This window comes from Nicotiana attenuata, chromosome 7 (assembly GCF_001879085.1).
Source record: "Nicotiana attenuata strain UT chromosome 7, NIATTr2, whole genome shotgun sequence".
Classification (NCBI taxonomy): Eukaryota; Viridiplantae; Streptophyta; class Magnoliopsida; order Solanales; family Solanaceae; genus Nicotiana; species Nicotiana attenuata.
The window spans coordinates 29,044,997-29,059,751 of NC_031995.1; the positions used below are offsets into that span (position 1 = coordinate 29,044,997).

General features: G+C 38.1%; 1 long non-coding RNA gene across 1 annotated transcript; it reads right to left on the minus strand.

The window, feature by feature from the left end:
- LOC109230435 lies at window positions 8,225-11,965 on the minus strand. Its single transcript, XR_002068635.1, has 4 exons — window positions 11,699-11,965; window positions 9,134-9,196; window positions 8,489-8,597; window positions 8,225-8,404 (listed from the first exon to the last, which is right to left on the minus strand). It is a non-coding gene; the product is annotated as an uncharacterized LOC109230435 (long non-coding RNA).

Consider the following 14,755-nt stretch of genomic DNA (forward strand, 5'->3'; position numbering starts at 1 on the left):
GCTTCAGTCGAGTATTCAGATGGCTCCTTATGAGGCTTTATATGGTAGACGGTGTCGGTCTCCGGTTGGATGGTTTGAACCGGGAGAGGCTCGGTTGTTGGGTACGGATCTGGTTCAGGATGCCTTGGACAAGGTCAAATTATTTAGGATAGGCTTCATACAGCTCAGTCCAGGCAACAGAGCTATGCCGACCGCAAGGTTCGTGATTTGGCATTCATGGTCGGTGAGCGGGTATTGCTTCGAGTGTTGCCTATGAAGGGCATGATGAGATTTGGGAAGAAGGGCAAGTTTAGCCCTAGGTTCATTGGCCCGTTTGAGATCCTTGATCGAGTGGGAGAGATGGCTTATAGACTTGCATTGCCGCCGAGCTTATCAGTCATGCATCCAGTGTTTCATGTGTCCATGCTTCAGAAGTATCACGGTGATCCATCCCACGTGTTAGATTTCAGCATTGTCCAGTTGGAGAAGGACTTGACCTATGAGGAGGAGCCGGTAGCTATTCTAGACCGGCAGATTCGTCAGTTGAGATCAAAGAGTTTTCCTTCTGTTCGTGTTCAGTGGAGAGGTCAGCCTCCCGAGGCATCGACCTGGGAGTCCGAGTCCGATATGAGGAGCCGTTATCCCCATCTTTTCCCCGACCCAGGTACTTCCTTCTTCTGTCCGTTCGAGGACGAACGGTTGTTTTAGAAGTGGAGAATGTGATGACCCAAAAGGCCATCACTTGTTTTTAAAATGAATTGTGCGTTCTGAGGCCTTAAAAACCTCTTGTAGAATCACCTCGATTTGCGTGCACAGTCCCGGCGTGTAGCCGGAAAAGCCTATATGTGAAAATCTGTGAAAAATGGAAAAATTTGACTATAAAATGAATTAATCTGACTTCGGTCAATGTTTTGGGTAAACGGACCCGGACCCATGATTTGACGGTCCCGGAGGGTTTGTAGGAAAATATGGGACTTGGGCGTATGCCCGGAATCGAATTCCGAGGTCCCAAGTCCGAGAAATGAATTTTTGAAGAAATTGTTTTCTGAAATTGTTCAAAGGATTTGGAAATGAAATTTGATTAGAACATGTTGGTATCGGGCCCGTATTTTTGTTCCGGCGCCCGGTACAGGTCTTATATATGATTTAAGATAATTGTGTGAAGTTTGGTAACAAACGGAATCCGTTTGACGTGATTCGGACCTTAAATGCAAAATTTGATGTTTAAGAAGTTTTGAGAAATTTCATTGATCTTGAGGTTTAATTCGATGTTCATGATGTTATTTTTTTTTGATTTGATTACACGAATAAGTCCATAGGATGTTTTTGAGGTTGTGTGTATGTTTGGTTTGGATCCTCAAGGGCTCGGGTGAGTTTTGGATAGCCCACGGGGTGCATTTTGAACTTGGAAAAATTGCAGGTTTTCAGCTGACGTGCACAGCCTGGCTCGCAAATGCGAGACCTTCATCGCAAATGCGAAACTAGGACCTGGGAAGGCTTGATCGCAAATGCGACCACTTGGCTCACAAATTCGGAAGGGCAGTCGCAAATGCGACGCCTGTTTCGCAAATGCGAAGCTCCCCTTTGATGCCTGAGGTCGCAAATGCGGCCCAACCCTCGCATTTCCCATCTCGCAATTGCGAGACTCCCTTCGTAATTCCCATAACAGCAGATTGCGAACCCCAGTTCGCAATTCCCACATCTGAGACCTGCAACTTTTATACTTAGCCGAATTTTTAACCCATTTTCATATTCTCTCTAAACATAAACACATTTAGGCGATTTTTCAAGGATTTCTTCTTCTCCAAATAAATTGTAAGTCGTTTTTAACTAACTTTCTTCATTTCTTAACATCTTTTAACATTATTTCAACTTCAAATCAATGATTTTCATGGGGGAAATTGGGTGTTTTGGGTAGAACCTAGGTTTTTCAAAAATTGGGGATTTGGACCTCGATTTGAGGTCCGATTTCAAAACAAATCATATGGGTATCGGCTTTTGGTTCGAACCTCGGGTTTTGACCATGTGAGCCCGGGGCGATTTTTGACTTTTTGGCTAAAACATTGGAAAAACTCATTTTCATGCATTGGGGTTGATTCATTTTGCTTTTGTTGATGTAATTAAGTAACTTGTGACTAGATACGAGCGAATTGGTGGTGGAATCAAGGGGTAAAGCTATAATTGAATCGTGAATTGTGTTCGTGGCATCGAGGTAAGTTTTGGTCTAACCTTAGCTTGAGGGATTAGGAGTTGTGTCTATTTGCTACGTGTTAATTGTGGAGCACGACGTATAGGCATGGTGACGAGTATCTATACGCCGGTGTCAAGCATGCCTGTGAGTCTTGTGTTATAAATTGTTATGACTCCGTTGTGATTTATTGTGCCTCACATGTTATTATCATCATTGTTCCCTTGCCGGGATATTTCTTTGATATTATTGTTCCCTTGCCGAGATATTGTTGAGATATCATTATTCCCTTGCCGGGATGTTTGTTTGATATTATTGCTCCCTTGCCGGGATTCCTTGTGATTATTGTTGGCAATAAAATGGGAGCGGGTGGGACGCCTACCATAAGATATAATGAAATGGCAGCGGGTGGTACGCCTACCACAAGATATAATGAAATGGGAGCGGGTGGTACGCCTACCACAAGATATAATGAAATGGGAGCGGGTGGTACGCCTACCACAAGATATAATGAAATGGGAGCGGGTGGTACGCCTACCACAAGATATGATGAAATGGGAGCGGGTGGTACGCCTACCACAAGATAAATAAAATGGGAGCAGTTAGTACGCCTACCACAAGATATAAGGAAATGGGATTGGGTTGCACGCCTGCAACAAGATGTGAAAAGAAAGTGAAATCTGCTTTTGTTTCCTTATTCTTGATAGTGGTTGGATTTTGATCCCTTTATAATTCTCTTGATATTCTGATTTTACCTGTTATTCCCCGAAGCATGTTTCCCCCTCCCATCTTTACTTATTTACTTCTGTTTTTCTTTTCCGCTGTATATATTTGAATTGCACAGGTTTATGTGGTAGTCTAGTCCTAGCCTCGTCACTACTTTGCCGAGGATAGGCTAGACACTTACCAGCACATGTAGTCGGTTGTGCTAATGCTACACTCTGCACTCTTTTGTGCAGATCCCAGTGCTGTTGACTTCGGACAGTAGATCAGTTGGCTACCTTCAGTCCACACGGAGATCCAAGGTAGACCTGCAGGCGTCCACAGGCCTTGACATATCCTCTATCTTCTATTCCCTGTTTCATTTTCCTTGTTTCAGAAACAGTGTACCATTATTTCTTCGGACTTTGTGTGTAGTGACTCTTAGACTATTTGTGACACCGTGACACCAGGTTTAGGGTAGTTAAGGCACGAGTAATTTTAAAAGACATAGATTCCAGATATTTCATTATTTTCTTCCGCTTAATTTAAATTTCTGCTGTTTATACGTTATCGCTTTGGGTTTGATAAAAAGGAATAAATGGATAATGAAGTAATTAGTTTTAAAGATATTGCTTCCAGCAATCTGCATGGAGCCAACAGCTGGAGGGGACAATGAAAAATCCTCAATTTCATCTTGTCTAAGATGCTCCATTGTGTCATGAACTGCAAGTTAAGCGTTGCTCTATCCTGTTTAATGGTGTTGGACAAAGTTCATTGTTATATATGGTGGATAAGATAAAACAGATGACCAACCTACAATAAGAAAGACGAAAACGGAATTAGGAATTCCATTCTCTAAGACGAACTAAAGGAATGTCTCTAAGCAGCCAAGGCCAAGAGCAAGCAGGAGTTGTCCTATCTGCCTAGAAAGATTCGATAAAGAAAATGTGAGTGGGAAACGTAGTTAGCAGAGGTCAGTCTGTCTGGCGTTTCCTCGCGTAAAGGACTACTTTTGCATCGGCTCTCTCTCGTTAGGTAATTACCGAGGCGAAAGCAGCTCTCTCGGAAGTAAGTTTCCTCGCCATCTTAGTGGGACTAGCCTAAAAAACTTTCACTTACTCGGTTTTTTTGCGGGAAGGCCCTTCTAGAATTACGTTTAACGTCCCTTTATGACTTTCCCGATCGGCGCCTCGGGTCGGTAGCTGGGCTCCGGGGCATTACTACCACGGCTACTATCGACCCGAGCCCAAAGAAGGAAAAGAACGGACTAAAGCGAGGAGTTCATTAGCCATACATAGTTAAGGAGGATGGGGGTCAACCTCTTTCATGACCCATGGCCCCAGTGTGTCACTTGGTTAGCATTTGTAGAACAAAATAAGTAGGGCTGGTTTTTCGCTGCGGTAATACTGACTCTCCTGGTCAATAGGGCTATTCAAACCAATCCCCCCTTTCTGTTTGCAATTACCGCTGCAGAATAGTCATTTTTGATACTTGGTTGGCAGGGTCAGGGCCTTTCTCACTGGGCGAGCTAATCCGTATTATTCTATGTCAATGTGACCTTAACGGCCTTTATTTTAAGCAATTATTCGCTCCAAGACGCACGACAAGACCTTCGATCTCTCTCTCTCCATAATTGATATGGAAGTTGGAAAAAATCAACCACTCAAAGCTGACCTCAAAATGTTCCAAACACGCATAAGTGTGAAGATTGAAGACCTTCTTTTCTATATTTCATATAGTTGATTAGTACAAAAGAAAAGGGCACTGGTTCACGCATTACGGGTAGATTCCTCTTACCTAAGAAATGGAAGGGGGCACTTCACCGAATGATAGGTAAAGTATGGGACGTTCAGTAAACAATCCCTTAGCTCAAGTCCTCGGAGATACCCAAGGCAGCTCCCCGTGTCCTTTATACCCAACAGGACAAGAGTATACAGGTCCGCCAGGGGCGAATAAGAGCTCGTCGAACCGTCATTCTTTACTTCCGGGGTCAATCAATCGGTAGTCCTCCAATTTATTCTCGAAAGCCTGTTTATAAGAAATAGCTTATGCCACTCGTATTGCCCCGGATTGACAAAAGAGGCTTGGATTGGAGATTCTTGTGTAAACATTCAAGTTGACAATCGGCTTTCTAGACAGCCAGTGGACTCTGAAACCAATACCAATGATTTCGCTGGATCTAAGAATAACGTAGCACAGAAAACCGGACTCACCAAGGATGGCGAATGGGCAATACGTAGAGGTTGCTCCGCTTCCTATGGATTGTTTTATAGCGGTACGATTACGATGCTTGCTCCGAATGGAAGAGAGACGGCTTTCCTTTCGGATGTTGCAAACGCACAAACGAAACACCTTAGTCAGCGGAAGAAGTCACTCTCAATCCGATCTAGCAAGAAATGCTTTACCGGTAAAGTAAAGCGAGAGACAGTCGATCCTTTCTTAGGGTTCCAAGTAATTCAACCAGTGCCAAGAAAAGTATCCGGTTGTAGAGCGAGGCAGCAGAGGGGAGTTGGCACAATATGTAATCCCTAGGGTATCGGTGTCGGAGAAGGCCTTGAAGTAGACTATTTCTCGAGTCTGATCTTATCCCCAAAGCCTTTTTGCAAAAGGAGTAGGTAGCGAGATAGATGACTAAAAGCTGATGATCTTTGCCTCTTACTAGTAAAGGGAAAAGCCCTATATATCTTATTAGTCAAGCCTAAAGGCCCTTTACTAATATAATAGAAGGTAAGACCGGCTTTCGCGCAGCAGCTGCGCCCTTGCTTCTTGCCCATAGAGAGTTAGGATATTTTGTGAGCTCCTTCGCCTAGCGGAAACCTCCGCTTTTCGGCCGTAGTCCCGTGCTTTACCAACGCATTAATTGGCTTGCCTAGCTCACATTAGTAAGCGCCATCGTAACTCCCAAGGGTGGGAAATCCGGGTCGTGACAAAATCACAAAGAAGACCACTGCTGGTCGAGGGAGAGGTAGAGACCTCTCAAGGTCTAGCTCTTATGCCCCGTATATGGAGGCCATCGGGGGAAATTCTGTATCTTTATCGGAGGATTAGGGGTTTGGGTAGAATTTAGGGATTTTACAAGATTGAGATTTAGACTGCAAATTGAGGTCGAATTACAATACAAATTATATAACCGGACTCGAAGTGAATGGGTAATCGAATTTTGGTTCGAACCTCTGATTTCGGCCAAGCAATGTCGGGGTTGACTATTGTTGACTTTTTCAATTACGATCAAAATGAAACCTTTTCCATTCGTGAGGAGTTTGTAAAGCTTATTTTCAATTGTTTAGATGATGTTTGGCTAGATTTTGTCGATTTGGAGGGTTGTTCGAGGAAAAGCCCTGGTTCAATACTCATTTGGCAACAGAAAGAGGTAAGTATCATGTCTAACTTTGACTTGAGAAAATTAGGATTCATTGGTCTATTTGTTACGTGAATTATGTGTTGGAATGGCGTATATCCGAGGTGATGAGTATATATAGGATTTCATGGGTATAGCATGTGGGAGGGCTATTTACCTTTATGTCATAACTTATTCCATGTTGTCTCTTGTAACATGCTTTGATTGCTATATTTTCTTACTTGTTGTCCATACCTTACTTGCTATCTGTTATTTAATTATTACTTGTTTTGATTTATTCATTTTTCGCTTAATATCAACTTACCTGCTATATGTTCCTACCTGTATTAATCGTAGCTTCATGTTTAACATGCATTTATTGTCTTTACATTGCTTGTTGCACTTTATTATGTTATTTCGATTTCTGTGAGTTATATAGCTATTCTTTTAATGATGATTTGTAGAGAATTATGAATTCGAGGTATTTGTTGTCCTCGGTTTGTACCCTTAGTTCCTTCATGTTATATACGTTGTATTTTATTTCATGTTGAGATTACATTATTGATGTTGAGTTGATCATGTTAATGAGGTCATGTTGGGATCTTGTTGAACGCCTCATCATTATTAAACTTATTAAACTTAATTGGTAATGATAACAGGTTTCATGCTGCAATAGATATAAATATGATGGGATTGGATTGCAAGCCACAAAAGATATTGTGAAATGATATTTAGATCGGATTGCACGCTGCAACAGATATTGTAATAAATCTTGATATTGGGTTGCGTACTTGCAACATCGTATGATGTGTTACAGATGCATGTAGCCGTGCTCTTTTACCCTGTACTGTTATATGATGTTTGAGTTGATGATTATTCTTGGGCCCTTTGTTACTTGACCTTCGGGTCCCATACTTATGAGTGTACTACTTAGCTATATTTTAGTATTCTGTTATTATTATTACTCGTACAACTTTATAGAGAGTGTCATGTCCTGGCCTCGTCACTACTTCGTCGAAGTTAGGCTTGACACGTACAAAGTACATGGGTCAGTTATACTCATACTACACTTCTGCACTTCTTGTCTAGATATCGAAGTGTGTCTTAGTGGTGCATAGAGGACTTCGCTCGGATCTGAATAATATAGGAGACATGAAATAGAGTTGGTCGGCGTTCACAATTCCTTAAGTCCCCTTCAATAATTTCTTTTATTGTTATTCTAGTTCCAAAACATTATATTTCTTTTAGACCATATTTCTAGTATTCTAGTTACTCATGTACTGGTGACACCAGACTTTTGAAATTAGTTTAGACCATTGCATTTATATGTATTTCAGTTTTTACCAATCGTTTATTATTATTATTATTATTATTATTATTATTATTATTATTATTATTGTTGTTGTTGTTATTATTATTAATATTAATATTATTATTAATATTAATATTATTATTATTATTATTATTATTATTATTATTATTGTTGTTGTTGTTGTTGTTGTTGTTGTTGTTGTTGTTGTTGTTGTTGTTGTTCTACTTTCAAAACTATTAAAAATAGTTGAATAATGTGCTAACGTTGGCTGTAACGACCCGCTGGTCGTTTTGCTTTCTAGAATTTTGTTCCCCTAAATAAGACTATTGTACTTACTTTTACTGATTTATGACTAGCGGGAATGGTTAGTTCAGGATTTGAAAGAGTCTTGATTGAAATCGGAACACTTCGTTCCTTAAGGTTGGCCTGAAAGACTAAGTTTGACTTCGGTCAGCATTTTTAGTAAACGACCAAGAAATCGGGATTTGACTATAATCTTTTGTTATAGCCCCTGAGGGTACTGCTACAGTAACGAATTCTTATTACATATTGTAACGGCTATTGTGAGCTATTGCAACGGCTATTCTTTTATATATTTGATTTTAAATAAATGATTTATCTACATGATATAATATAATACACCGACATTATTACAACCCACGAAAGGAAGCTATTTATCAACCAAAATAATCAAAAATTTCCTACTACTATTATCCATATATAAAATAAAAATAATTACAACATTGTTTCACAATCAAGAGTTTACATATATTGAAAAGGATTCAAAAATGATGGATTGCTAGAAAATCTAATGGAACAACAATCTGTTAATACTCTTAAATAAGATTCCCATTGTTTTTGGCTACTGTCGGGTCATTTTTGTCACCTACAAAAGATGATAAATAAATAAATCAGCAAGTAATTCAAAAAAGAATATATTTTCAATTAATAGACTAATATAGCGACTCACCGTAAGGTAGAATGTACGTTAAGTGGGCACAACCAGAATTCAAATCTTGTCCATATTATTCTGAGTGATAAATGAGATATTCTCCATGGCACCATGTATTGTTCTGACCCTTCTTATTTCAACATAGTGGAAAGATAAGCTACTATTATTAGCAAGAAGGGTCAGAACAAAGCTAAAATCAACAAGAACAAGGGGAAACAAACTGCAACAGAACTTGAAAATGAGCAGTACACTTTGAAGTAATTAATAGAACAAAGAAACAAGAGAAAGAAAGAGCATCATATTTCGGAAATGGATTGAAGTTAATCAAGCTCACACTGGTTCTAACATCGTTTTGTTAATGAACAGACCTAGAACTGCACATTAAGAAAAATGAGGCCAATAGGAAGAACAGGTGAAGAGTAAACATCTAAAACTAATTCCAGTAGGCATCGGCTTATCATTATTTCTGATCATAAGCCTAAACTCATGTTTAAGACAGGAACTATACAAGGCAAATTTAACAAATCTACATATCAGCTTGAGAGAGGACATAAATATTTTACAGAATTGGCAATACTAGGGAAAAAACAGACAGAAAAGACAAAAGTTGCAATCATCGACCAATGTTTTCTCAAATTCAAGACTAAGATAGATAACAACTACCTATTAGCAAAATTAGCCTCGGTCAAATTTCTCCTCATTTATGTTTCTTCTGTACATATCCACCTGTAAGAAGAGAAAAATCGAGATATCAATTTGAAAGCACATAAAGTCATTCCAACATAACATCAACTCTTCCTAAAGAAGCGAAAGTAATACAAATAGTTCTTGACTCATGTATTTAATTTTTAGCATGTCCATTTTACGCACTTGAGAAGAAACTAATTTTAATCTTTTGAGGGACAAACCTTGTGTATGAGAATAAAAAATAAACGATATTACAAGCACAAGTGAAAGTCACTCTATCTGAATCAACATATAACAACAACAGAGCCCTACACAACCAAAGTAATAGATATACATTGGCAATATCCATATACTTTACTCCTAACTTTAGAAATACTTAGGGTTTCAAACTTAAATTCACAAGGAAGCCGTTGAGTATCAAAGTTCAGACTTTATTGACCAAAAACAAAATAATTCATAAAGATAAAACTATTTTCTACTGAAAACAGTGTGATAAATAACTGCAACTCATAAAGATAAAACTAACAACTCATCATGAGTGTGAACACGTCCAACTTTCTCTGTCATTGCAATCACTGCAAACAAAGTAAATCTCTTAAGGCTACATAAGTTACAATCAACCACTAGACATACGGTGTGATACTAGCTGAACTCTACGAATTCCACTCTAGATTTCCCATACATACCAGCTCCGACGATATAACCAATAACTTCCTCGCCACAAATTAAACGCAGTCAGAAACATACAATTGTGGACAAAAAAGTTAAAAAATATGCTACACTATACTTTACCAGTTTTAAATGTAAATTCTGGTGAGATAATCATCAATATTAAATTATAGAAAAGAAAATAACAAATTAAACACTGAGATACAAAAAGCAGATGATCATATATAACATTATAAATGGAAAACAAAATAATATCTTCCTAAGTGTAATTTCTCGTTGTGAAATAAGAAAATAGCAATGAAAACACATGCAAACATCAAACTTTTAGAATCACAAATTATAAGCTCCTAATAGCTTCAAATTTACGGGGTAGAATAAATTTAGCACCTTTATGGTGTTAATAGTACGACAAGCAAATTTATAGGATGAAAATATTTAAGCCAATTAAGATTTTAAAATATTGCACAAATCTACATTTAATTTCCTATCTTGGGAACATTTAAAATCAAGAGAGATAAGGGGATGTGTGTGGCATATTCTTTTACGAGACATCAGCTGGAAAAGAATATATTTCCATCAATGTTTAGCTCTTTGAATCTTTTCTTATTGACTATAACATAATTTTTTTAATGAAATATAACTGAATGATCTTATAATCTCTTTATGACTTATAAGTTAAAAAAGAATCACCTAATGCAGGAGAAAATGGCAAGAAAACTACTTTAAAAAAAAGTTTTTTTGAAGTTTAAACTATACATGACATGAATCCTTAGAAATGTTAACCCAGTTTTGAAACGAGCAACACAACTCAACTAGAGTAACAAGATGATGTAAGAGAATTTTAAACGCTAAATATTTATCACCAAGTTCACTTCCCCTGATGTCTAAGGTCACAAGAGTTTCTCACGGATAGCTTGCTACCACTATTGCACCAGCAATCTGCCAATTGCCACAGAGAATACTCAACTAAATTCAGTTCGACTCATCATGTACAACAATTTGGAGACAACACGACCAGTAAGTTTTAATGTTGAAAGCAATTATTAACGGTAATTATTTGATGCCTCAAGGTCCATCAACAATAATGTTGATACAACCATTGAGTATCTTCAACTCCTGTCATAATATCAGGTTCTCCCCTTATCCCCATATAGTTTCACTAACTAAATAGAACACATAACAAAACGACAGACACCACAAGTTTAAATACCTCCCGCCTGAGAACAATGCACACCACACAATGGACTAAACCAAATATAGCCTAAGTGCAAAAATATTATCCAGGGACATTAATAGTGACTAACTCTTGCAACAAAGAAGATGAATGTGAAAAGCATACTTGCTACTGTTAGGCTGGCATTGTATCGAACATTGCAGGTACATGACATACTCGACTAAGCTCAATTTTAACCCCCAACAAATGAGCAACTCGCTTATTGCAATATCAAAATCGATAGCATAACAAAGTATAGTTAAAAACCTATTTACCCACATAATTACACCCTCAAAATCTAATATTGACCTAGAGATACGTTCACCCATGAGAAATTTTTAAAAACTAGAATAAAAAAGAAGAAGCAATTAGTTGGATTTACCTTGAATCCGACCCACAATAAAGCAAATTAAGAAACCTCAAATATTTTGACCCACAATAGCGAAGAAAACTAATGTAGACCAAGCGAATGAAATTGGGAAAAGAACGTTATGTTACACTGCTTGAGGACTAACATTGGATGCCTTTAAAGCAAAAAAAAAAAAAAAATAGCTTTGCCGTGGAAGGTTAGGTCGTCTGGAGGCGTTTAATGAATGTTTTGCCGGACGATTTTTTGGGTTATCCCAAATTAATAAAGAAATTAAAATTAAAAATCTTACAGCGATGGTTTCTCCCCCAACTACCAGCGACAATATTCAGCAAGGAACAGATAGAGGAGATGGAAGAAACATTGGTTGAGTGTCCCTTTTTTGCTATTTCTTAGCGTCAACCTCTCGTCTTGCTCTTCCTTATTTCAAGTAGTATGAATGACCAAATCGAAACCCGAATTAAAAAATAATAGAAATCTCAATCGCGTCCAAATTGCCTGAATGCCAAATTGGTTCTCATCTTTTATTTATCAAATTTGGTTATGGGTTGAGGTTTAATTCCATAAAGAATCCTTCTTTTTTCCTTATAGGATCTGGGTATTCTCTGGGTTTATGTTTGCCGAGAGATAATGGGAGGTTAGAAATCAACTTGTTTATTTTTCCTAACTTATTGGTTAAAAGTTAATTAATTGGTATCGCATAAAAAATATTAACAAGTAATGAAAAAACATAGAATGTAAAGAAAGAGAGGTTTTGGCGGGTTTCACCAAAATTGAGAGTGGAAATTAAATTAGGAGGGAATTAATAACCGTTCCAATTGAATTCTTTTACCAAGATTCGTTGCAATAGATATATCTGTTGGAAAGGTTCAGATAAACGTTGCAACACCAGACACCAATCACAACGGTTCCCACTCAATTGCAACGGTTCTATAGTCAAAGTGTGCCGGTAGTACCCATTTCTTATTGTGAGGGTTACAACCTTTGCAATAACCCATCTATAGTAACGATTTTTAAACCGTTGCAAAAAAATCCGTTGCCATAGGCCCATTTTTTAGTGGTTATATTAATCCGTAATATGAGGTATAAACCCCACATTTTGTAAAAGAATGGAAAAGAATGACGGTGCTACAAAAGAGGAAGAAAGCTAACATCCGAGCCTCGCATTTTGTTTGAATAATATCAAGTTGGAGGATGGGTCTAAACCATCCATTAAACATCGAAGAAGACATAATAAAGAAATAAAAGAGGTGGTCAAAAAGAAGATTATCAAGTAGTTGGATGTCGGGGTTGTCTACCACATTTTCGATAGTTCATGGACCTCTCCAGTGTAATGTGTCTCTAAGAAGGGGCAGCATGACGATTTTTACAAATGAGAATAATGAGTTGATTCGTACATGAACGGTCATCGGTTGGAGAGTTTGTATGGATTATCGTAAGCTCAACAAGTCACAAGGAAGGATCACTTTCCTCTTCCATTTATTGATCAAATTCTTGATTGATTGGTTGGCCGTGCTTTCTATTATTTCTTGATGTGTACTCTGGTTACAATAAAATTCTTATTGCTCTGGAAGATCAAGAGAAAACCACTTTTAAATATCCATATGGTACTTTTTCTTTCAAATAGATACTTTTTGATTTGTACAATGCACCTGCGACTTTTCAACAGTGTATGATGGTTATTTTCAGGGACATGGTGGAAGACTACCTTGAGGTCCTTATGGATGACTTTTTTGTGGTTGGAGATTCTTTAGACGATTGTCTTGAAAACTTTGACAAAGTGTTGGCTAGATGTGAGGAAACAAATTTGGTACTTAATTGGGAGAAATGTCAATTCATGGGTGAGGAAGGCATTGTCCTTGGCTACAAGATTTCAAAGAATGATATTGAAGTGGACAAAGCAAAGATTGAAATTATTTCTAAGCTTCCACCCCCACCTTGGTAAAGAGCGTACGGAGATTCTTGGAGTATGCAGGTTTTTACCAACGTTTTATCAAGGATTTCTCTAAAGTGGTGAACCATTTGTGGAAGCTCCTTTAGAAGGATGCCAAGTTCCATTTCAATGATGATTGTATGAAAGATTTTGAACAATTGAAGATCAATTTGACAACTACTCCTGTCATTACCTCTCCAAATTGGCGTTTGCCGTTTAAGCATATGTGTGATGCAAGTGATGTAGCAGTTAGGGCAATTTTGTGGAACGTGTAAACAATGTTTTTAATCCGGTTTACTATGCTAGTAAGACCATGAATAGTTTCCAAGTAAACTCTACCATTACGGATATAGAGCTCATTGCTATTGTGTTTGCCATTAAGAATTGTTTCCTATACTTAATGGGTGCCAAAGTTATTGTCCACATGGATCATGCGTCACCTTGGTATCTTATGAGCAATAAGGAATCTAAAGCTCGGTTGGTGAGATGGGTGCTTTTGTTTCAAGAGTATGACATTGACATCCAAGAAACAAAAGGATGGGAAAATCAAGTGGCGAACCACCTATCACATTTCGAGGAAGAGGGGAGGCCGCATGAAGGCCTTGAAGTCAATGACTTTTTCCCCGATGAGCAAATATTGGCACTTTCAATGAATTAGGTACCGTGGTTCGCAATTTTGGAAAATTTTCTTTTGAGTTGTATCATCCTGGATGAGCTCTCTTCAAACCAAAGGAAGAAGCTCAAGAGGGATGTAAAGACTAATATTAGGACGAACAATAACTTTTCCGAATTTGCATAGATGGGGTGATTCTGATGTGTGTGATGGAGGAAGAACGAGGTACGATTCTTGGAGCTTGTCATTCTTTGCCATATAATGATCAACATGGTAGAGCGAGAATGGCGGCCAAAGTCCTAAGTTGCGTTATCTATTTGCCTACTCTCTAGAAGGAAGCAAATGAATTGTTGAAAATATGTGACGAATATAGACGGGCCGCTGGAATTTGAAAGAAACATGAGATGCCTCTTACAACCAACTTTGAGATTGATATTTTTGATGTTTCGGTATTGATTTTATGGGTTCTATTGGGAGTTCTGGTGGAAACACCTACATTTTTGTCGCGGTGGATTTTGTATCTAAATAGGGTGAGGTCGTTGCCTACCCATCAATGAAGGTAGAAGTGTGGTAGAGTTCTTGAAGAAGAATATTTTACAAGATTTTCTACTCCATGTGCAATCACAATCGATGGGTGACCACATTTTTGTAATAAATGTTTCGACGCTTTACTTAAAAAGTATGGTATTACTCACAAGGTCACGACTCCCTATCACCCTCAAGCTAGTGGTCAATTGGAAGTGTCCAACTAGGAGATAAAGAGTATTTTGTCCAAGATGGTGAATGAAAATATGAAGGATTGG